Below are 25,177 nucleotides of genomic sequence, written 5' to 3'. Positions count from 1 at the left end.
CCACAGACTGCAGGTCGCTTCGGGTAGGCGCAGGCCGTAGTCGACTGAGACACCTGCTCACACGCAGCATCTGATGAAGGCACAAAACACGACAGGACAGGGTGATACACAATCACGGCAAAAACACGACAGGACAGGGCGAAACGCAATCACAGCATGGTGAATACAATACAAGGAACCGACGGAACAGGAACGGATCACAAAGGAATAAATAGGGACTCTAATCAGGGGAAAGGATCGGGAACAGGTGTGGGAAGACTAAATGATGATTAGGGGAATAGGAACAGCTGGGAGCAGGAACGGAACGACAGAGAGAAGAGAGAGCGAGAGAGTGAGAGAGGGAGGGGAGAGAGAGGGATAGAACCAAACAAGACCAGCAGAGGGAAACGAATAGCATGGGGAGCACAGGGACAAGACATGACAATAAATGACAAACATGACAGTACCCCCACTCACCGAGCGCCTCCTGGCGCACTCGAGGAGGAATCCTGGCGGCAACGGAGGAAATCATCGATGAGCGAACGGTCCAGCACGTCCCGAGACGGAACCCAACTCCTCTCCTCAGGACCGTAACCCTCCCAATCCACTAGGTATTGGTGACCCCGTCCCGAGAACGCATGTCCATAATCTTATGTACCTTGTAAATAGGTGCGCTCTCGACAAGGACGGGAGGGGGAGGGAAGACGAACGGGGTGCGAAGAAAGGGCTTAACACAGGAGACATGGAAGACAGGATGGACGCGACGAAGATGTCGCGGAAGAAGCAGTCGCACAGCGACAGGATTGACGACCTGGGAGACACGGAACGGACCAATGAACCGCGGAGTCAACTTACGAGAAGCTGTCGTAAGAGGAAGGTTGCGAGTGGAAAGCCACACTCTCTGGCCGCAACAATACCTTGGACTCTTAATCCTGCGTTTATTGGCGGCTCTCACCGTCTGTGCCCTGTAACGGCAAAGTGCAGACCTCACCCTCCTCCAGGTGCGCTCACAACGTTGGACAAACGCTTGAGCGGAGGGAACGCTGGACTCGGCAAGCTGGGATGAGAACAGAGGAGGCTGGTAACCCAGACTACTCTGAAACGGAGATAACCCGGTAGCAGACGAAGGAAGCGAATTGTGAGCGTATTCTGCCCAGGGGAGCTGTTCTGCCCAAGACGCAGGGTTTCTGAAAGAAAGGCTGCGTAGTATGCGACCAATCGTCTGATTGGCCCTCTCTGCTTGACCGTTAGACTGGGGATGAAACCCGGAAGAGAGACTGACGGACGCACCAATCAAACGACAGAACTCCCTCCAAAACTGTGACGTGAATTGCGGGCCTCTGTCTGAAACGGCGTCTAACGGGAGGCCATGAATTCTGAATACATTCTCAATAATGATTTGTGCCGTCTCCTTAGCGGAAGGAAGTTTAGCGAGGGGAATGAAATGTGCCGCCTTAGAGAACCTATCGACAACCGTCAGAATCACAGTCTTCCCCGCAGACAAAGGCAGACCGGTAATGAAGTCTAAGGCAATGTGAGACCATGGTCGAGAAGGAATGGGGAGCGGTCTGAGACGACCGGCAGGAGGAGAGTTACCCGACTTAGTCTGCGCGCAGTCCGAACAAGCAGCCACGAAACGGCGCGTGTCACGCTCCTGAGTCGGCCACCAAAAAGCGCTGGCGAATAGACGCAAGAGTGCCTCGAACACCGGGATGACCAGCTAACTTGGCAGAGTGAGCCCACTGAAGAACAGCCAGACGAGTGGAAACAGGAACGAAAAGGAGGTTACTAGGACAAGCGCGCGGCGACGCAGTGTGCGTGAGTGCTTGCTTAACCTGTCTTTCAATTCCCCAGACTGTTAACCCGACAACACGCCCATAAGGAAGAATCCCTCGGGATCAGTAGAAGCCACAGAAGAACTAAACAGACGGGATAAGGCATCAGGCTTGGTGTTCTTGCTACCCGGACGGTAAGAAATCACAAACTCGAAACGAGCGAAAAACAACGCCCAACGAGCTTGACGGGCATTAAGTCGTTTGGCAGAACGGATGTACTCAAGGTTCTTATGGTCTGTCCAAACGACAAAGGAACGGTCGCCCCCTCCAACCACTGTCGCCATTCGCCTAGGGCTAAGCGGATGGCGAGCAGTTCACGGTTACCCACATCATAGTTGCGCTCAGATGGCGACAGGCGATGAGAAAAATAAGCGCAAGGATGAACCTTATCGTCAGACTGGAAGCGCTGGGATAGGATGGCTCCCACGCCTACCTCTGAAGCGTCAACCTCGACAATGAATTGTCTAGTGACGTCAGGAGTAACGAGGATAGGAGCGGACGTAAAACGTTCTTTTAGAAGATCAAAAGCTCCCTGGGCGGAACCGGACCACTTAAAACACGTCTTGACAGAAGTAAGAGCTGTGAGAGGGCAGCAACTTGACCGAAATTACGAATGAAACGCCGATAGAAATTAGCGAAACCTAAAAAGCGCTGCAACTCGACACGTGACCTTGGAACGGGCCAATCACTGACAGCTTGGACCTTAGCGGAATCCATCTGAATGCCTTCAGCGGAAATAACGGAACCGAGAAAAGTAACGGAGGAGACATGAAAAGAGCACTTCTCAGCCTTTACGTAGAGACAATTCTCTAAAAGGCGCTGTAGAACACGTCGAACGTGCTGAACATGAATCTCGAGTGACGGAGAAAAAATCAGGATATCGTCAAGATAGACAAAAACAAAAATGTTCAGCATGTCTCTCAGAACATCATTAACTAATGCCTGAAAAACAGCTGGCGCATTGGCGAGACCGAACGGCAGAACCCGGTACTCAAAATGCCCTAACGGAGTGTTAAACGCCGTTTTCCACTCGTCCCCCTCTCTGATGCGCACGAGATGGTAAGCGTTACGAAGGTCCAACTTAGTAAAGCACCTGGCTCCCTGCAGAATCTCGAAGGCTGATGACATAAGGGGAAGCGGATAACGATTCTTAACCGTTATGTCATTCAGCCCTCGATAATCCACGCAGGGGCGCAGAGTACCGTCCTTCTTCTTAACAAAAAAGAACCCCGCCCCGGCCGGAGAAGAAGAAGGCACTATGGTACCGGCGTCAAGAGACACAGACAAATAATCCTCGAGAGCCTTACGTTCGGGAGCCGACAGAGAGTATAGTCTACCTCGAGGAGGAGTGGTCCCCGGAAGGAGATCAATACTACAATCATACGACCGGTGAGGAGGAAGGGAGTTGGCTCGGGACCGACTGAAGACCGTGCGCAGATCATGATATTCCTCCGGCACTCCTGTCAAATCGCCAGGTTCCTCCTGAGAAGTAGGGACAGAAGAAATGGGAGGGATGGCAGACATTAAACACTTCACATGACAAGAAACGTTCCAGGATAGGATAGAATTACTAGACCAATTAATAGAAGGATTATGACATACAAGCCAGGGGTGACCCAAAACAACAGGTGTAAACGGTGAACGGAAAATCAAAAAAGAAATAGTCTCACTGTGGTTACCAGATACTGTGAGAGTTAAAGGTAGTGTCTCAAATTTGATACTGGGAAGATGACTACCATCTAAGGCAAACATGGGCGTAGGCCTGTCTAACGGTCTGAAAGGAATGTTATGTTTCCGAGCCCATGCTTCGTCCATGAAACAACCCTCAGCCCCAGAGTCAATCAAAGCACTGCATGTAGCACCCGAACCGGTCCAGCGTAGATGGACCGACATAGTAGTACAAGATCTAGATGAAGGGACCTGAGTAGTAGCGCTCACCAGTAGCCCTCCGCTTACTGATGGGCTCTGGCCTCTTACTGGACATGAATTAACAAAATGTCCAGCAACTCCGCAATAGAGGCACAGGCGGTTGGTGATCCTCCGTTCCCTCTCCTTATTCGAGATGCGAATCCCTCCCAGCTGCATGGGCTCAGTCTCAAAGCCAGAGGAGGGAGATGGTTGCGATGCGGAGCAGGGAAACACCGTTGATGCGAGCTCTCTTCCACGAGCCCGGTGACGAAGATCTACCCGTCGTTCTATGCGGATGGCGAGAGCAATCAAAGAGTCCACATCTGAAGGAACCTCCCGGGAGAGAATCTCATCCTTAACCACTGCGTGGAGTCCCTCCAGAAAACGAGCGAGCAGCGCCGGCTCGTTCCACTCACTAGAGGCAGCAAGAGTGCGAAACTCAATGGAATAATCCGTTATGGACCGTTCACCTTGGCATAAGGAAGCCAGGGCCCTAGAAGCCTCCCCACCAAAAACTGAACGGTCAAAAACCCGAATCATCTCCTCTTTAAAGTTCTGGAATCTGTTAGAGCAATCAGCCCTTGCCTCCCAGATAGCTGTGCCCCATTCTCGAGCCCGGCCAGTAAGGAGTGAAATGACGTAAGCAACCCGAGCTCTCTCTCTAGAGTATGTGTGGGGTTGGAGAGAGAACACAATCTCACACTGCGTGAGAAAGGAGCGGCACTCAGTGGGCTGCCCGGAGTAGCAAGGTGGGTTATTAACCCTGGGTTCTGGAGGCTCGGCAGGCCAGGGAGTAACAGGTGGCACGAGACGTAGACTCTGGAACTGTCCAGAGAGGTCGGAAACCTGAGCGGCCAGGTTCTCCACGGCATGGCGAGCAGCAGACAATTCCTGCTCGTGTCTGCCGAGCATGGCTCCTTGGATCTCGACGGCAGTGTAACGAGCGTCTGAAGTCGCTGGGTCCATTCCTTGGTCGGTTCCTTCTGTCATGCAGGTGAAAGAGGACCCAAACGCGACTTAACAGAAACAGAGTTTATTAAAGTCCAAAACGGAATAACAGAAATCCTCTAGACTCGTAGAGGGGAAACAACTGGAGAAGCGGCCACAGACTGCAGGTCGCCGGGTAGGCGCAGGCCGTAGTCGACTGAGACACCTGCTCACACGCAGCATCTGATGAAGGCACAAAACACGACAGGACAGGGTGATACACAATCACGGCAAAAACACGACAGGACAGGGCGAAACGCAATCACAGCATGGTGAATACAATACAAGGAACCGACGGAACAGGAACGGATCACAAAGGAATAAATAGGGACTCTAATCAGGGGAAAGGATCGGGAACAGGTGTGGGAAGACTAAATGATGATTAGGGGAATAGGAACAGCTGGGAGCAGGAACGGAACGACAGAGAGAAGAGAGAGCGAGAGAGTGAGAGAGGGAGGGGGAGAGAGAGGGATAGAACCAAACAAGACCAGCAGAGGGAAACGAATAGCATGGGGAGCACAGGGACAAGACATGACAATAAATGACAAACATGACACACTATGCTAATAGTTTTTCTCTGTTAGAGCACAATTAATTACCTTACCTAACTTTTAATAATTTTCCTGGTTCATAACCCTCTCTGCACACCACAAAAATAATTATCAGGGCTTGTGTCTGCCTCCCCTTGATCTAGCCCAGGGAATAGAGGGGGATGCTTAAAAAGCCTAAAGGAGAACAAAGGATAACAGAGAGCTGGGTCATTCCACGAAATGAGTGCCTCTTTGCATCCCTTTAATATTTTAAGCAGAAAATGTGCACCAATATGCATTTTAAAACCCTGTTATATTCAATTGTGCCCTTTAATATAAATCACATGGAGAATTCAATAAAGCAGATTTTTTAGGTGAATAAAGACTTGCTAAAGAGCCAAGATTCAGCATTTTGACATTTCCCCCCGTGCACCCACTGTGACTTCCTGGAAAATGTAACCCCAATATTTCTCAAAGTTTTCCTCATCATTGTAAAGCTCCACTTATGTTGTAGCTTTGACAAAGTAATTTCTGAAGATTATTATTTATTTCATGTGATTAGTGATTCATTTACTGTCTCTCATTCAGGTAAAGGTAAAAAAGGTTAAAATAAAAACTAATTTTAACCTCTACAGGATCGATCCCCCACCCACGGGACGGTTAAGCTAACATAATATATGACTCAAATAAACTAATTAGGCATATTTGGGCAGTCTTGATACAATATTTTGAACAGATATGCAATGGTTCATTGGATCAGTCTAAAACATTGCACATACACTGGTCAACATCTAAATTGCACCCAGGCTGGAATAATACTTTGTGGTACAAAGTACAAAAAATGCATGCTGTTTTCTTTGTATTATCTTCTACCAGATCAAATGTGTTATATTCTACTACATTCATTTCACATTTTCACAAACTTCAAAGTGTTTCCTTTCAAATGGTATCAAGAATATGCATATCCTTGTCCTGATCTACAGGCAGTTAGATTTGGGTATATAATTTTAGGTGAAAATTTCAAAACAGTGGCAGATCCTTAAGGTCAACCCTGTTACGATAACTGAACTCTCATTTTAATATGGTGAAAATATTCCTTTAAAAATATTTTTACGATTGTTATGATCAACCCTGTTACTTTATTTGGCACTTAATAGGCACTTACTATAGTCACTTGTTTATTTAACCTCTTGAGATGGGAAAGCTTGTTTTTTATTATGTTAAATGTGCTCTTTGTGACGGAATGTTAAAATTAGGTGAAGCCAAAAGTTTTTCCCCCACCAAGTTACACATCTCAAAAGGCACCGAATTGGTGGAACAACCCAGCTACCTGTCTGCCATCCATGATGGAAGCCAGGTGTCGAGGTGTGGGGGCGGAGTGTCTATTCTCCTGCTCTTTACACAGTTGAAAGGCACTGTGGCAGTCAAATGTGTGACATCACCCACTGCATTTACTGCAATGGCTACACAGTAAGGGACACCCGCAGTCATTTTCCTTCAACCACTACATGTTTAAGTAATGTATAAGTCATCTTTGATATAGTACAATGGCAGCTCTTCCTAATACATATTATGTCATGCTTGTCAAATACTACTAGCACAGTACCAAACGTACTTCTGAAACAAGTTAGGAGAAACAGGCAGCACTCTCACAGCCTTATATCAATATCAAAACCATGTCAAAAACCTATTTTGAATCGTGCCCATGCCACTAGGATCTAGAGCATACCAAACATTAGGAACAAAGCATCAAAGCTGGGACCGAGAGACTGAAAAACAGCTTCTCTCTCAAGGCCATCAGACTGTTGAACAGCCACCACTAACACAAAGCGCCTGCTGCCTACATACAGACCTGAAATCATTGGCCAATTTAATAAATGGATCACTAGTCACTTTAATAATATTTACATATCTTGCATTACACATCCCATATGTATATACTGTATTTTATACCATCTATTGCATCATGCTGCTCGGTCATTGCTCATCCATATATTTTTATGTATATATTCTTATTCCATTCCTTTACTTAGATTTGTGTGTATTAGGTAGTTGTTGTGCAATTGTTAGATTACTTGTTAGATATTGCTGCACTGTCGGAACTAGAAGCACAAGCATTTCGCTACACTCGCATTAACTTCTGCTAACCATGTGTACGTGACCAATAACATTTGATTTCATTTGAACCCCTTCCTAATATTGAATTGCACTCCCCTACGCCCTTTTGCCTTCAGAACAGCCTCAATTTGTCGGGACATGGACTTTACAAGGTATCGAAAGCGTTCCACAGGGATGCTGGCCCATGTTGACTCTAATGCTTCCCAAAGTTGTATCAAGTTGGCTGGATGTCCTTTGGATGGTGGACCATTCTTGATACACACGGGAAACTGTTTAGCGTTAAAAACCCAGTAGTGCTCCAGTTCTTGACACCTGCTACCATACCCAGGGTGTCTAGTGGTTAGAGTGTTGGGCCAGTAACCGAAAGGTTGCTGCATCGAATCCCCGAGCTGACAAGTTCAAATCTATCGTTCTGCCGCTGAACAAGGCAGGCAGTTAACCCACTGTTCCCTGGTAGGACGTCATTGTAAATAAGAATTTGTTCTGAACTGACTTGCCTAGTTAAATAAAGGTTCAATGTAAAAAAATATCTAAATACGTTCAAAGGCACCTACTAACATACCCCGTTCAAAGGCACCTACTAACATACCCCGTTCAAAGGCACCTACTAACATACCCCGTTCAAAGGCACCTACTAACATACCCCGTTCAAAGGCACCTACTAACATACCCCGTTCAAAGGCACCTACTAACATACCCCGTTCAAAGGCACTTACTAACATACCCCGTTCAAAGGCACCTACTAACATACCCCGTTCAAAGGCACCTACAAACATACCCCGTTCAAAGGCACCTACTAACATACCCCGTTCAAAGGCACCTACTAACATACCCCATTCAAAGGAACTTACTAACATACCCCGTTCAAAGGCACCTACTAACATACCCCGTTCAAAGGCACCTACTAACATACCCCGTTCAAAGGCACCTACTAACATACCCCGTTCAAAGGCACCTACTAACATACCCCGTTCAAAGGAACTTACTAACATACCCCGTTCAAAGGCACCTACTAACATACCCTGTTCAAAGGCACCTACTAACATACCCCGTTCAAAGGCACCTACTAACATACCCCGTTCAAAGGCACCTACTAACATACCCCGTTCAAAGGCACTTACTAACATACCCGTTCAAAGGCACCTACTAACATACCCCGTTCAAAGGCACCTACTAACATACCCGTTCAAAGGCACTTACTAACATACCCCGTTCAAAGGCACCTACTAACATACCCCGTTCAAAGGCACCTACAAACATACCCCGTTCAAAGGCACCTACTAACATACCCCGTTCAAAGGCACCTACTAACATACCCCGTTCAAAGGAACTTACTAACATACCCCGTTCAAAGGCACCTACTAACATACCCCGTTCAAAGGCACCTACTAACATACCCCGTTCAAAGGCACCTACTAACATACCCCGTTCAAAGGCACCTACTAACATACCCCGTTCAAAGGCACATACTAACATACCCCGTTCAAAGGCACTTACTAACATACCCCGTTCAAAGGCACCTACTAACATACCCCGTTCAAAGGCACCTACTAACATACCCTGTTCAAAGGCACTTACTAACATACCCCGTTCAAAGGCACCTACTAACATATCCCGTTCAAAGGCACCTACTAACATACCCCGTTCAAAGGCACTTACTAACATACCCCGTTCAAAGGCACCTACTGACATACCCCGTTCAAAGGCACCTACTAACATACCCCTTTCAAAGGCACCTACTAACATACCCCGTTCAAAGGCACCTACTAACATACCCCGTTCAAAGGAACTTACTAACATACCCCGTTCAAAGGCACCTACTAACATACCCCGTTCAAAGGCACTTACATATTTTGTCTTGCCCATTCACCCTCTGAATAGCACACATACACAATCCATGTCTCAGTTGTCTGAAGTCTTAAAAATCCTTCTATAACTTGTCTCCTCCCCTTCATCTATGTTGATTGAAGTATATTTAACAAGTGACAACAATAAGGGATCATAGCTTTTTACCTCGATTCACCTGGTCAGTCCATGTCATGGAAAGAGCATGTTTTGTACACTTGGCATATTCACTGCGCTAGGCATCCTGAGAGCATAACTCTTCATCACTAATGGGATGTAAGGATGCACCACCAGTGCCTGCAGCTCTTGCCCTGTCCTTGATTGGTAATCCCTATAATTATATAAGGCCATATCCCTGGTGATGTTATGGGGCGTGTGTGAGTAATGAAAGCTATGATAATGATGTGCTGCGTATCTATGAGTCGTGTTAGCTCCCCTGTAGTGTCAGTGCCTTCTGTGTCCCCGTCTTAGCCTTCAACCCTCATTACTCTGATGAATTACCTTGTACTGACTGACCTAGACCATGGGTAATGGCATCATAGTTACACCTGGGCCAACGTCTGCAGAGAACAGGGAGGGAGGGCGGGCTGGAACTCAATAGACAGCTCTCCTAATTAACTCTAGAAAAACAACTGTCTTGGGAACAAATTCATTGTATATTTGTATTAGTTTTGTATATCCAAGTGGGTATCATCAATCCATGTCCACACCCTTTGTCAGAATAGTGGGATGTGGATGGAATATTTCCTTCTGAAAAATGGATATGCTTCATTAATTTTCCTTTGAATAAATGGGAAAAGGTGGATGCGCTGAGGAAATGAAGGCTCTAATCACAAACGTCATTATAATCTCAAGGCTACAACACTTCTTTCAATAAATATTATTTTCAGACACCTCGAAATATTTAGAGAAAGTGACAAAGAAACTTCACACTATTTTAATCCAAGTATTTCCACAATCACGAGATGGTAATGTTATAATGTGAGAAAAAAGAATAACAAAAATAAATCAAGATTCATGAAATGCTGAAATACTGCAACCCCCAACCCTACTGCATCAGAGCACAACCAACACTACAACTAGATGGAGAGCTTTGCAAGACTGAAAAAAAGGACGGTTCAAAAATAGAATTAGAATACAACAGATAATAATAACAAATCAAAAGTTGCAATAAGCTACAGGTGCTGCCCCACCTTAGGACGGTCTAAGTAGGGAATTGCTCATCTCATGATCAACTGTAACAGCACTGTCTTCATGTATCATAAAGTCTCCTTTTCGTTAAAAACCAACAATACATCAACATATGTATATAAACACCTGTTCACCTATCAATTTATCACATTATCTTTCTGGGGAGTCAGTGTTAAGTCATTCAGTAATGCTAATAGACTAACAGGACAAGAGGGACATCTTCAAAGACACTGTTTTATGCTGTAGCATGTTTCCCATATAAGTACACTGATATTCCCACAGCAGTTAGTGATGAGGATCCTCAGTAAAATCAGCATGCAGAACTTAGTGTACACCCAGTGAGACCAACAAGTATAGATTTGCTTTTTAAAAACCCCTACAATAATCTCTGAGTTCAGCCAAGTTGTAAAAACAAGGAAGATGGAATTTTGTTTACCTTCATCCTGGAGACCGGAGGACCCCTGCACGGCATTCCCTTTGTATTAGAGGGTCCTCCCAGTCCAGCAGAATGATGCAGAGAGAGAGAGAGAGAGAGAGAGAGAGAGAGAGAGAGAGAGAGAGAGAGAGAGAGCGCAAGAGAGTGGAAGTGCAAGAGAGAACAAGAGAGAAGAGCAAGACAGAGAGAGCTGGAAGTGCAAGAGAGAACAAGAGAGAACGAGCAAGACAGAGAGAGAGCGTGCTGAGAGAGAGAGAGAGTGAGAGAGAAGTGTAAGGGAGGGAGTATGGTGTGGTGTGTGGAGCAGCAGAGTTTCTTGATGCAGTCTGGGTACTAGCTGAATGCTAATCAGATAGTGGAGGCCTTTCCCCAGGAGTGGAGGAGTGCAGAGCAGACTTCCTCCATATATCTTGTCAGGTTTCCTGCAGCACCCACTCACAGCCAGGAACCAGCACAATCAGCACTATCCACAAACTGGATCAGACTATAGACCCACCGCCAGCCTGCCTCTAACTCATGACTGGAGGGGCTGTATGTATTGTATGTTAGGTAGCCAGGCAAACTGCAGAGCAAACCCTGCTGTATGGGAACAAACAGGATCCAACCAAAACCATTCACACTTCCGTCAGCACACTTATATTTTCAACTAATCTGAAAATGGTATTGAGCGAATGAAAAATAAATACATCTGTATTAGCTAACTGTTGTTCTAGCGGACAAACCCATGTTTTGTTGTGTTACCACCTCCAGAAACCCATTGTCTCTGACTGCATGCAGTTCACAGCTAAATAATCTACCAATATCGACGTGACATTACACACTAGCTGCTGCCTGTCTAGGCTGGAGTCTGTCATGCATTATTTCAGAGCGCAGCTTGCAGCAGTCATCTTTCATATTTTATGCAGCATGGGCAGACATTCCACCCCACACACCACCACCATACTAAAGAATGAAAATATGTGGAAATGTTTGTGGCACACCCCTTATCTTGTACATTTTTCATTCTGATTCTTGGGCCAATTTCAACTGGTTTCCTGTTTATTACCATGTAATAGCCACTATCATGCAATGTAAAGTGTTATCAGAATAAGTTACATAGAAAGGGTGTTGTTTGAGAACAGATTCACTTCATTAACTTCAGGTGTATGCTGCCTTTTACACAAAATAGATGAAATGTGTGCAGTCTTGTGTAGGCCCTTTTACAGTATTGCAGCAACAAACTATATTAGATGAATTGATCATGGGTTGATCACTTGAATAGAAGCAATAAAAAAATGTAATGTCTCAAGCCAAAAGATGTACATTGTGGTTTTTAAATTGTCCTTTGTTCATTCAGCCAAAACATCCATTGTAAATTTGTTTGAATTACTATGCTAACAGTGCCCTCTACTTGACAAATGAAGCAGTATTCTTTCACTGGTAATGCCCGCACTGTCGGGATAAACACATTTTCATTTCATTTGACATATATCTACTTTGCAATGTCCAAAACTTGATGTATTTCTATTGCTTAGAAATAGCTCATATGCATTGGCTTGAGAAGATTACCACTTCCAGGTCATGCAAAGTCCTAGCAATCGATCAAGTGTGGTCAAAGTAATGCTGAAGCTAAAAGGGGAATGAATCTCATTGTTGTTAGGGTCAGCATATTGTAAATGAACCCACATTGGAGCTCCTGCAGGATGAGAGAAACTACATTTAGACCTCAGTCATTACTGCCTATTGGTCTTGGCAGGAATCTCTGTAACACATATCACGGGAGTTCCTTCCCTGTAGGTCTCCTGCCTGGTGAAGGTGATATGCAGTGGATTTCAGTAAGATGTTTTTCTTAATTATCTGTTGAAAGTACATATTATTGCCTTTGTGTAAGTATCATACTATAAAATGGATGATTGAAAACTACAATGCAATTTTATACACATGTACTCCATATCAAGATGTAATCTAACCTAAAATCACTGGTGCAGTAATAACAGAATCTACTTGTCGCTTATTTGTGTCCTAACGGGCCAGTGGCCCCCTGTGTCTCTCTCTATCCATCAATCCTCCCAGCCAGCCTACAGTAGCAGCGTCCTACAGCACCTCTGTTGTGATTCCCTCCACGCTCCTCCAACCCCAGCATCATGCCGGATGCAGCCCTGGACAAATGTGTTTCAAAGCAGCCCAGCGTGACAGAAACCCGAGCTGCACCTCCTCACGCCCAGCCTCATATTTATCTAACCTCTGGGTTTCTCACTGAAGAACCAGGCGAGAGAGAGGAAAAGAGACAGCAGAGCATTCCAAGCCTAGAAAAACATTAGAGTTCTTCAAAGTCCACTGACACGTGGTAGCCATGGAACCAGAATGGACTCCAGGGACCCTGCTCTTATTTTGGGGGGAACGGTGGAGGAGAAGAGGGCGGAGGAGCAGGAAAAGGGGGAGGCAGAATGGGAAGAAAATGGCAGAAAGAGCAGACACATTTACCAAAATAATATGACATATTGCATCATACTACAGCACGCTAACCTGAGACTCTACACTCTTAGACAAAAAGGTGCTATCTAGAATCTTAAAGGGTTATTCGGCTGTCCCCATTGGAGGACCCTTTGAAGAACCCTACACAGCGGTTTCTACATGGAACCCAAAAGAGTTATACCTGGAAGCAAAAAGGGTTCTATAAAACCTAACATTATGAAAACCCCAAATATGAACAATGAGCAGTACCCTGACTATACTGAGAGCCTCACTCCCACCTACATGCAGTGACCACACAGCACAGGTCAGGTCCACACAGATAACATGTATTATCATTGAGGATGCGTGATCCATTTCCAGTTACATGGTCCTGGATGGTATGAACAGGTCTCAGCTGAATGAAATTCTTCTAACTCACAAAACCCAAACATACAGTATACTAATGATTATAATGTGGTTATTGTGGCTATGACTTGTAGCAGCCCGGCTGGGTTTGGAATGACTATACGGCCGTCTCAAGGAGGATTCACATGAACAGTTATCTCCTATAGGTGTCCAAATAGAGGGGGCCAGTGTTCCTGGAGACCGGGCCTCATTCACATGTTTCCTGACATACTGCCACACTTCCCGAGGACACAAAACTGGGGTGTATTCTCAGAATGACAACAAAGCATTCACACCATCTCTCTGCCACCGGGATGAATGAAGTGTGTCACTGTGCACGAGTGGACATAAGTGAATGGTAGTGTGTGCATGCTTGCGTATGCGTATGTGTGTGTGTGTTTGTGTGTGTGTGTGTGTGTGTGTGTGTGTGTGTGTGTGTGTGTGTGTGTGTGTGTGTGTGTGTGTGTGTGTGTGTGTGTGTGTGTGTGTGCGTGTTCGTGTGTGTGTGTGTGTGTGTGTGTGTGTGTGTGTGTGTGTGTGTGTGTGTGTGTGTGTGTGTGTGTGTGTGTGTTGTGTGTGTGTGTGTGTGTGTGTGTGTGTGTGTGTGTGTGTGTGTGTGTGTGTGTGTGTGTGTGTGTGTGTGTGTGTGTGTGTGTGTGTGTGTGTGTGTGTGTGTGTGTGTGTGTGTGTGTGTGTGTGTGTGTGTGTGTGTGTGTGTGTGTGTGTGTGTGTGTGTGTGTGTGTGTGTGTGTATGTGGATGGTGTTGTTTCAGCTTGGGAGCAGCTAAGCCTCTGTTTGCCCTCCTCTCGGATTCCAGGAAAAGGACCAGAGTGCTACTGGGTAGCTTGCATGCGGGCTGCTAAAGAGCTCATTCTGCTGCTAGATCTACTGGTCATGCAGAGCAATGCATGATTGCCATATCAATCACAGTGCTGCTGAGCCTATGTATTAATAGGTTAGAGATATTAGTAAACCATGTCCCTTCGCATAGCCACTAGAGGTCCACCTTACCCACATGGAGTAACCTACATTATTGCCTAATAAAATGCAATGTGTTTTCCCTTAATGCTCTATGGTTGCAAAGCATATTCTACTACAGTATTATGTATTGATGCTGCCAAAAGGGTTTATGTGAAAATGACCAAGTTGACAACTTTATATACAGTTGTTTCAACACCTGTAATGTCTGCATGTCAAAATATGGCTTGCGTAGATAGAAACCCGTTACAATTCCGACGCCCATCCCATTATCTCAGGGGAAAAAAAACATAAACACAAACAGAACGATATATTATAGGGATGGCTGAGTGACAGCTTGTTGGACCGGTGAGAGAAGACAATGGAACACAGCTCCAACTCAATCTCGTCTCCCAAGTGACGGTATAGCCCGCCCTCTGATGCATGCTTCGTGGACTGATTCGGAAGAATAGAGAGTTGTTGTCGTGAGCAACAAGTAGGTGCTCTGCGAACTATTTAGTAGGCCTACTGTATTGAGTACTAGCGGCCATTCATTACGCTGAGAAGAAGGGGACTTTATATGAAGATTAGATGCTCAAGTGATCTTCTGGACTTCTCTCTGCAGATCAATTAGTACAGATAGGTGCGGTTTGTGTCCCGATAACTTGTGTTAGACCGAACAGGGGAATGCTTCGGAAAGAGGAAAGCACGCATTAAAACACCCCAAAGTTTGAGGTAAGATACATTGTAGGCAATAGCACGAACTAAGTAAAAGGACAGTGTGGTTTTGAAACAACTCTAGTTGGTCTATTTTGTACAAGATACAATTTACATGTTTCAGATGAGCTATGGCACATTATAGCCGTTTTGATTTATCATCTACGGGTCTGGCCTCATGATTGTAACAATGTAACACATGTTGTAGTGAAACGGAGGTGGCCTTGCTGGTTAGAATCCAAAGAATCAAAGCCTATTCCGTGGTAAATAATGCGGCACACCTCGGTAGTGGGCTACCCTGTCCCAGGCACCCCCCTAACTTCGGATCAGATTTAAATCCTAGCGGCCATCAAAAAACATGGGGGATTGCACGCCACTGTTGTGCCACTAAAAATGTGCCCGGAATGAATAGAATGACCTCCTAAAAGTCACCCCCAGACCCCTGCCATATTAATAACGTGCATAGTTGCTTTGATGTAATTACATGTAATTGTGATGTTAGTTCATCTGGTTATTATTATCAATAGCTATAAATGACCAAAGTACAGTAGCTATTATTGTTAGGAGTAATGGTGCTCTGATTGTGGTCTGAAACAAATAGCCACATTGAATCAGCTGTGACGTAGATGTAACGTTTACTAGTTCATTGCATTAGGGTTGTGATAATAACACATGTTTCTGAACAACATATTGTTCATTATAAGCCATCTGGGTGTTTAGAAACATACGTTTATACCCAATGTGCAGTTGTAGCAGCAGTTATTAACATGCATACCTAGGCCAAGATACTGCCCCTTGCGTGCCGCATCTAAATGGGTGTGGCCAGCGCCACCGACTCCGGTGCGACTTCTCTAAAGGGCTTGTGATTGGTAAAACATGCCAAGGCCTGGGAGCCAGCCTCCAGTACATGTTAACGGGGACTCATGGATTTCCCGTCTTGAGTTTGTTATTGTTTTGACATTTTCTTTACCTTTAACCCCCCTCTGATTACATACTAGTAGCCTTGAGTTTGTTGTTGTTAAGACTAGGAGCAGTGGAATTCCGTTTCCCACTGTAGCAGCAGCATGCATTAGAGATCACACACAGTTGGACTAGCTGTCTGGCACACATGCATGTTGTGTTTCCCCCTCAAGGCTCTATATCTGGCTCATTTGCGCTAAGGTCTTGTCCTAAGGGTTTGCCCAATTATCTGTAAGCTATCATGCATGTTTTCGTGTAGGACTTGGTCATAGTGGTTCATAAAGACTGATAGAGTACTTTGATAATAGTCCTAAAACCAATCGCTGCACTGCATCCTGTAAATAGTGTGTCTTGTGTATGAAGCTCAAAGCAATGCAGCCGTTCTTGTGAAAAACTAAATCAGGGTCACAGAGTGTTTCTTGGTTTTGAAACAAAAGTGTACACCTCACACGCCATGGTTATGGGCTTTTAAAAAAGGAGACACCTGTACCATGTCAGATATGGAGTTGAAATGTATTGTTGAGTTTGCATCCCAATATTACACTTTATACACATCACAGAAGACTGAAATATAACAAAACTATTTGCCATAGAAACACCAGATTTTTTTTGTCTGTTACATGTTTTGAAATGTTTATTAATGATGAAACTATGCTAGATATGAATAATGTTCCACCCATGAGGCCACTAGTCATTTGACTGCAGGAAAGGTCTACGTGTGTTTTGCAGCTCTGGAAATAGAACTGTCAAACAGGAGAAAGTGGTGGCTGACATTCCTTACAGTGGAATACTCTGTTTAATGAAACGTAAGTGGGTCCATCTGCCACTTACTGCCTGGGTTGGAATTTCAAATCCTTACGAGAGTGGTTCCTCACGGACCACAGGGCCTGCACAGATTGACCTGAACGTTCTTTCATTTGGGTAACATTGGGGTAACATTGGGGTAACATTGGGGTAACATTGGGGTATAGGGAATTATCCTGTCTGAGTTTTAGCCATATGTCTTGTTTTCTCGCCAATTTTATCACTCACTGATCAAAATATGACCTTTTTCTTATTGAAGTGTGATTTTAAGGACTGAGCTGCTAAAGGAAATGGCGTACTGTCATCTTGTCAGAAGCAGTAGAATAGTAGGTGTTCTCGGGCTGTCCAGAGGACATACAGGACACGAATCAAATCCATGGGAGGTCTTTGCATGTAATGGATGATTGGAGAATGCGTTCGCTGCCTGAGTTTCCTCCATTTTCAATGTGGTAAGGCAACATTAAAGACCTCTATGAACATAGTACTGGGCCCCACAGGCCTTTCTGACTAAACACCCATGACGCACCAACTGGGTAACCTGGTAGAGAGGGGACCAGTGACACAGAGGGAGACCATACCACGCTTCTGAATCATCAACACCTCTGGGGATAGTTATGTATATTTCAGTTTTTCAATCTTAATAAACTTTCATCAGTTCGTGTGGCTGTTGGGCTGTTTCACAGGGAAGTAATGTTTTGAGCGCAGAGCTCAGTGGCCTATGCTGTCTTCGCTGCCCAGTGATTTGTTTTCTCTTCACTCCCCTTATATGCCTGTGGTTTTGCTGCTTTGTAAGCATGGTCACAATTCCAATCATTCCTGCTTTTCCGGTTTTAAGCTGCTCTCCGACTTCAGAAGTGGTTTTCCAGTGCCCAAATGTCTCGGTGTGATACGAGGCATGCCTGTCTTAGTGCTAACTGCCCCTTGTGAAAGGTTGCGCCCTCAATCGCAGTGCACATTTCCTCCAACAAAGGACAGGACAATAGAAGGACAGTACTTCAGATGGAAGCTGTGTTGGATAGTGTTGAAAACATGATGGCAACAGATCTATTCATAGCACTGAGTCATTTAGCTAACCAAATTAGCCATTTTTTTGTGTTGAGTCAGTGTCTCACTTGGATTGTACCATGTGTTCTAGTGGAGGACATTGATTGCAAACAGATAGAGGCTCGAGGTCTACCTCTGACATTTTGCTGCGTCGAATTAAACTCTGCACTTCCGGGATCTGCTCGATTACTACAGTATCATCATAATAAACATGAATAACTCTGTCCAGATCCTCCTTATCAATCTTTCCTTTATAGCATTCTAACTACAGCTGGTTTTACAGAAGTGCCCTCAACTGTTCAGAAGGGAGCAGGTGTTAACCAAGCCAAGTCTGCTCCAGAGAAGGCCACCAACAGCACATGTCCCAGGCACTCCAGTGCTGTTGACACACCTGCCTGTGGCTGGCCTGCTCTCCCCCTCATCACCATCAACATATTTATCCCTTCTGTAAACAGAGTATAGTGCGGCCTGGTCGGCCAAACACTCACACAGGTTCCTCTGGAGTCCACGCCTGCTTTAAACACTCACACAGGTTCCTCTGGAGTCCGCGCCTGCTTCAAACACTCACACAGGTTCCTCTGGAGTCCGCGCCTGCTTCAAACACTCACACAGGTCCTTCTGGAGTCCGCGCCTGCTTCAAACACTCACACAGGTTCCTCTGGAGTCCACGCCTGCTTCAAACACTCACACAGGTTCCTCTGGAGTCCGCGCCTGCTTCAAACACTCACACAGGTTCCTCTGGAGTCCGCGCCTGCTTCAAACACTCACACAGGTCCTTCTGGAGTCCGCGCCTGCTTCAAACACTCACACAGGTTCCTCTGGAGTCCGTGCCTGCTTCAAACACTCACACAGGTTCCTCTAGAGTCCACGCCTGCTTCAAACACTCACACAGGTTCCTCTGGAGTCCGCGCCTGCTTCAAACACTCACACAGGTTCCTCTGGAGTCCGCGCCTGCTTCAAACACTCACACAGGTTCCTCTGGAGTCCGCGCCTGCTTCAAACACTCACACTGGTTCCTCTGGAGTCCACGCCTGCTTCAAACACTCACACAGGTCCTTCTGGAGTCCGCGCCTGCTTCAAACACTCACACAGGTTCCTCTGGAGTCCTCGCCTGCTTCAAACACTCACACAGGTTCCTCTGGAGTCCGCGCCTGCTTCAAACACTCACACAGGTACCTCTGGAGTCCACGCCTGCTTCAAACACTCACACAGGTTCCTCTGTAGTCCGCGCCTGCTTCAAATACTCACACAGGTTCCTCTGGAGTCCGCGCCTGTTTCAAACACTCACACAGGTTCCTCTGGAGTCCGCACCTGCTTCAAACACTCACACAGGTTCCTCTGGAGTCCGCGCCTGCTTCAAACACTCACACAGGTCCTTCTGGAGTCCGCGCCTGCTTCAAACATTCACACAGGTTCCTCTGGAGTCCGTGCCTGCTTCAAACACTCACACAGGTTCCTCTGGAGTCCGCATCTGCTTCAAACACTCACACAGGTTCCTCTGGAGTCCGCGCCTGCTTCAAACACTCATACAGGTTCCTCTGGAGTCCTCGCCTGCTTCAAACACTCACACAGGTCCTTCTAATATAATAATAATATAATATATGCCATTTAGCAGACGCTTTTATCCAAAGCGACTTACAGTCATGTGTGCATACATTCTACGTATGGGTGGTCCCGGGGATCGAACCCACTACCCTGGCGTTACAAGCGCCATGCTCTACCAACTGAGCTACAGAAGGACCTTCTGGAGTCTGTGCCTGCTTCAAACATTCACACAGGTTCCTCTGGAGTCCGCATCTGCTTCAAACACTCACACAGGTTCCTCTGGAGTCCGCGCCTGCTTCAAACACTCACACAGGTACCTCTGGAGTCCGCGCCTGCTTCAAACACTCACACAGGTTCCTCTGGAGTCCGCGCCTGCTTCAAACACTCACACAGGTCCTTCTGGAGTCCGCGCCTGCTTCAAACATTCACACAGGTTCCTCTGGAGTCCGTGCCTGCTTCAAACACTCACACAGGTTCCTCTGGAGTCCGCATCTGCTTCAAACACTCACACAGGTTCCTCTGGAGTCCACACCTGCTTCAAACACTCACACAGGTTCCTCTGGAGTCCGCACCTGCTTCAAACACTCACACAGGTTCCTCTGGAGTCCGCATCTGCGTTAAACACTGCCTGGCTTCACTGCCTGGTTCCTTTTTTTGTTTGCTTGTTTAATGGGGAAGTTAAGTCTGCGTTCGATATGTGTATTTCAAATACAGTCATTTTCGTTGAGGTTTTTGTGAAAATGGATGGAAAACAAGTCATGAACATCATTCACTCTGACCTGACAGTGGTCAGAGTTTTAAAGTGCAAAGATACTGTCAAAGCAGAACCTTGCCATGAAATTTAGTGACCTTTAGTAAACCCTGAGAGGAAAGGCTCTTCGTCCTCCTTTCCAAATTGTCATCCCTTGTATGAGTTGATCCCACATCTGTACTTTTAATGATGATGTGCCTGCGTGTGAGGAGAGCAGCAGTGTGCAAGCTGCGCCTGTCCTTTCCAGGTCCACATCATTACTGTAGCCTTCACCTCCACCTGCTCAGCCTCTATCTGCCTCTGTCATGCACTGTGGGGGTGGGGATCTCTGGAGCTAACACGAAACTACTTAGTCCTAATGTAATCATAGGTCATGATTATATTTGAGAGAAAATAAAGTCATGTTGAAAGGGATTGTTGCTATTAGTTAACCGTGTCCCTTTTGTAGCCAGTGTGCAGTGAACCCTGTAGACATGACCATTTCTGTTGTGTTATCAGTAATAACACTCATGTTTCTATTTTTCTTAAAGGTTAGGTCAGTAAAGAGCAGTTTTTTTTGTTTTCTTTTTTATTTGGTATGATATGAATTCACTACACCCACTTTGTTTTTTTAATCCGCAGCAACACAATTTCATATTTTTACAGTATAAATATTTTAATTGATTTGGGTTTCTTTTGGGGTGTGTCCATTAGAGCAGAGGCCATATTTAGCGTTTGGGCGTGGGCATGGGCTTAGTAAGAGATTTCAGATTACTCTCCTCGCAGGAAATGGCTGTGTTGATAATTACTTTTAATTAGCACTATTTCATGGTCCACTGCGCATCATAGTCTCATATCAGGAGTTTGGAGAGTTTAGTCATGTCCTTCTGGGAAGTCAAATCATTCATCATTCATGACCTTTGTACATCCTTTGAACCACATTGGAGTTAACTACTGATGTGGACTATAAATGGATGTTTATTAAGCCTTGGTTAACTAGTAAAGAAGACGCAGTGTAAATACCGTGGCAGGTTTGTACAATAGGCCTTTTCAGGGCCTGATAGGCTGGTGTGATAAGATGAACCAGCAGCAGGTGATAAAACATCCTCTCCGCTCGTTAAAGATGTAAGACTGCCCTCTACCCCGGCCTTCAGGTATTATGACCTCAGTCAGGACCTGTAATAGAACATTGACCTGTAATAGAACATCTTTCTTTCTTTAGCCTCTCGTTCCCACATCTCATTAAGCCACATTAAGAAGGCAGGCAGACAGGAAGCTAGGGCTCAGTTTGGGGCACCATGTTATGGCTGGCTGACACTTGTATCAGTTACTAGAAGCTTTTTTATTCTGATACCAGTGTTTTATTTTTCACCTCAGACTGATGACAGTCAGTGTAGAGAGGTGGATGGGGATTGTCAATCCGGCCCCCTGCCTGCATGTCTGTGCTTCTCTGTCTGTCTGTGAATGAGCTGTAGCTCTCTGTCTTTCTGCCAGAGTGTTGCCTATGGAGCGGCCTAGCTGCCTGGGACTGACCGGGAGGAGTGTCATTGTGTTATCAGACTGGGTTTGTTTACAGACAATACTGCACTAAGCCCTGTCTCTAAACCCTCACTACTCACACTCCGGGTCGGTCCGCTGTGCACATTTATGTGGTTCCCTAATATCTGGTTGTTGTGGTGTGATGGTGTTACTGTCATAGTTCTGGTGGATGGAGCTGAGGGTTCCTTTCTCCTGCTACAAACACTTGTTATTCACATCCTGGTGGAGAGCAGCCGTTCCTGAGAAATTATCTAGCAAAATGTCATTCCGGTGTAGAAAGTGATAATGAAGTTATGACGTTGTTTACCGCACTTTGACCGGACAGGTACTTTTTAACAAGGTATTTGAGATTTTACAACTATGCAAATGAAGAGCTTTGTTTTTCACAAACAACAGGCCATATTCTGATTTAGTTCACTAATTCTTCTCAATAGGCCTGTCTTCCTGCTTGGCTGAATGTACCGCTCTTGGGACGCGGTTTTCCTCTGTGTTTATCGGAGCAGAATGGTTGCTAAGAGCAAGGCTCAAGTTAAAGCCTGGAAGTTTAGTTTCAGGGAAAAATGTGTCTCTCCCTCGTGTCCTAAATTCTCTCATCCACAAACGTTTGATTCCTTGCTGTGGAGGGAGTCTCCTGATGGGGGTTTGTTTTGTTCAGACTGCAGAGAAAGGCTGTGTCAGCTTCACATAACTGCTCATTAAAACAAGTTGTGGAAACCTGGACCCCCCCACCCACCCTCTGGGCCTGTGAGTTGTTCGGGCTCTGCTTGTCGGTCACAGCTGTATCTGTGGAGGCCAGGTAAAATGTTGTGGTACATATCCTGATATCTATTAAAGCAGGGCACAGGCAGGCTGATCCTCTCATCCAATAGCAAACCTCTATTGCTCCTCGATCCTGCCTTGAGGACAACCTGTTACAGCAGGAGAGCTACGTTTTGCAGTTTAAATCAGGGGCAGATTCTGGTCTTAACTCCCCCCACCTCCTCTAGCTTCCCCAGAGTCTCGCTTTCTTTAGTGCTCCTCACATGCATGAAAACCTCTCAACAGGCTCTTAGCAATCTCTGTATTTGGGCACCGCCATCTTCAGTGCCAAGCTGTTATCAGGCCCCTTAAATACTCCGTCTGCTCTTGAGTGTTCTCCATCCTTGGTATGCATTCCACCAGAACCCTTCACTGGTTCAGAGGAGCCACTCAAATGCCAAACCTTTTTAAGAAGGTTTACTTCAAAAGATGTCTCCGTTTATTTTTGCAGCACGTTATAAACTAAAATAGTTTTTTATTTTTTACACTGAATGGCCGCCATATAAACATGACTCTTTAGAGATGAGGTGAGGCGTTGAGGGGAGCATTAACCGGGCCTCTGGTTAAACTTCCACTCGATCATACCACCCTCCTCCACCCTCCTGACCTGAACACATGCCTGTACCCCACCCCCATCAGAACACACACAGTCACACACAGTCCCTCACCCCAAACTGAGAAGGCTTGTTTAGACAGATTTAGACAGATTTAAACACAGCGAGCGTGGGGCTATTTCTGCTCGACACTTATCTCCGTGGTAACTGGCTGTTTAGTGTTTTTATGGGGCTATTGATGTGAGGACTGATTAGACACTATTGTTTTACAAAATGCACTCACAGCGCAGCGAGATGAATCACCAGTTGTTGAGTACTTCTGAAGACATTTAATGTATCTCAAACCACTCTTGGCCTTTCTACATCATAATCCCAACCCAGCTGTAGCCATAATATATTCCCTTCTGATTTTGCCAGCAGTTCAGTTCCCTAAACCTCGGAATGACTGGGGCTCCAATTAGAAATCCCGGGGATTGACTTGCAGCAGGGATCTCCAAACAGTCAGTTATAATGTCCAAGCTGCTTTTGTCTGTCGGCATGAAGACTTCAACAGTGAGACAGCTGATTGGTTGAGCTCCATGATAAGTGAAGTGCAATGTTCCCTCTAAACTGCGGACTGCTACACAGAAGAAATATCAACCCGTGCCGAGATTGAACTTCACTCAATTTTCTAAAGTTTTGCCCTTTAGTTAACACCATCAACGTTTCGCTATACTGTGGGAATTGTGCTCGAATCAACGCAATATTAGCCACTTTCAATGAAACATTCCGAAACAAAATGAATTATTCAAGGCTTAGTATGCAAAACTAACTGTGCGTGAGATTTTCTTGTAGGCAAAGCGCATTGGAGTAGGATTGGAGTAGGATTCATTGGAGTAGGATTCATTGACAGGCAGGACTCAGGCCCGTACTCTACACAGACCGGTGTGCCATAACCAATCAGAGTGGCAGTAGGCCTTTATGCAAATAGCCGTTGCCATATATGGATCTGTGTCATTCACTTTGAACTGGACTGTGTTTATAGTGGAGTATGTGAGCAGAGTTGAGTGATCAGAAATCTTGCTCAAGCGGTGTTTGCGCAAATGCTCAGGCCAACGGCTCCACTAAAAACCACTCCACCCTCACAGGAAAGAAAACCGACGCTCCAAATTGAGATTAAAATGAATTCAAATAACAATTTAACCAACACCCATCTTTTTTTGTTCCTACCTGGACCTACCATTTTGGATTTGAAGCATTGAAACCAAACCACACGATTTGAATTAAAGGTATTTTAATAAACTTGAAAAGGTGAATGTAGGAAGTGCTCATCATTTCAAATTGGTTGCATGTTATATTAAACAGCATATTAACTATCTAAATAGGTCAGGAGACAGACAGGGAGCCTAAGAAGGAACTACAAGCTTTTAGACTATATTATTTCAATAATTTCAATGCTATAGCCTACAAAGAAATGCATTGTGAAATACACTGGCGAGTGCGACACACTAGGCTGGTAGGGAGTCAGGGACATTAAGCGCTCAGCATTTCCAACAACATTTTGTTGTATTAAATCATTATAGTCTATAAATTGTGTACATAGGCTGTGACTTACTTAAGCAGTAAGGCACGAGGGGGTGTGGTATATGTCCAATATACCATGGCTAAGGGCTATTCTTGTGCACGATGCGAAGCGGAGTGCCCAGCCCTTAGCTGTGGTATGTTGGCCATATACCACAAACCCCCAAGGTGCCTTATTGCTATTATAAACTGACTACCAATGTGATTAGAGCAGTACAAATAAATGTTTTGTCATACCCGTGGTATATAGTCTGATATACCATGGCTGTCAGGCAATCAGCATTCAGGGCTCGAACCACCC

The 25,177-nt window shown here is 45.5% G+C and overlaps 2 protein-coding genes across 9 annotated transcripts in view; one reads left to right on the top strand and one right to left on the bottom strand.

Annotated features, from left to right (window-relative positions):
• Nucleotides 1-10,942, bottom strand: part of LOC124038216 (synaptic vesicle glycoprotein 2B-like) — a 49,965-nt gene extending 39,023 nt beyond the window's left edge. The window contains 1 exon segment of the mRNA XM_046353796.1: nt 10,830-10,942. The gene's annotated coding sequence lies outside the window, so the exon portion shown is untranslated.
• A 4,065-nt stretch (nt 10,943-15,007) lies between these two features.
• LOC124038181 (A-kinase anchor protein 13-like) overlaps nt 15,008-25,177 on the top strand; it is a 99,320-nt gene continuing 89,150 nt past the window's right edge. For 7 of the 8 annotated variants that reach the window (XM_046353781.1, XM_046353764.1, XM_046353754.1 and 4 more), the window contains exon 1: nt 15,008-15,360. The gene's annotated coding sequence lies outside the window, so the exon portion shown is untranslated. The remainder of the gene's footprint in view (nt 15,361-25,177) is intronic. The other variant, XM_046353773.1, reaches the window with a different exon arrangement.

Source organism: Oncorhynchus gorbuscha, linkage group LG01 (assembly GCF_021184085.1).
Source record: "Oncorhynchus gorbuscha isolate QuinsamMale2020 ecotype Even-year linkage group LG01, OgorEven_v1.0, whole genome shotgun sequence".
Lineage (NCBI taxonomy): Eukaryota > Metazoa > Chordata > Actinopteri > Salmoniformes > Salmonidae > Oncorhynchus > Oncorhynchus gorbuscha.
Note: the sequence above shows the minus strand (reverse complement) of the source record. Positions and strands in the feature narration are given on the sequence as shown.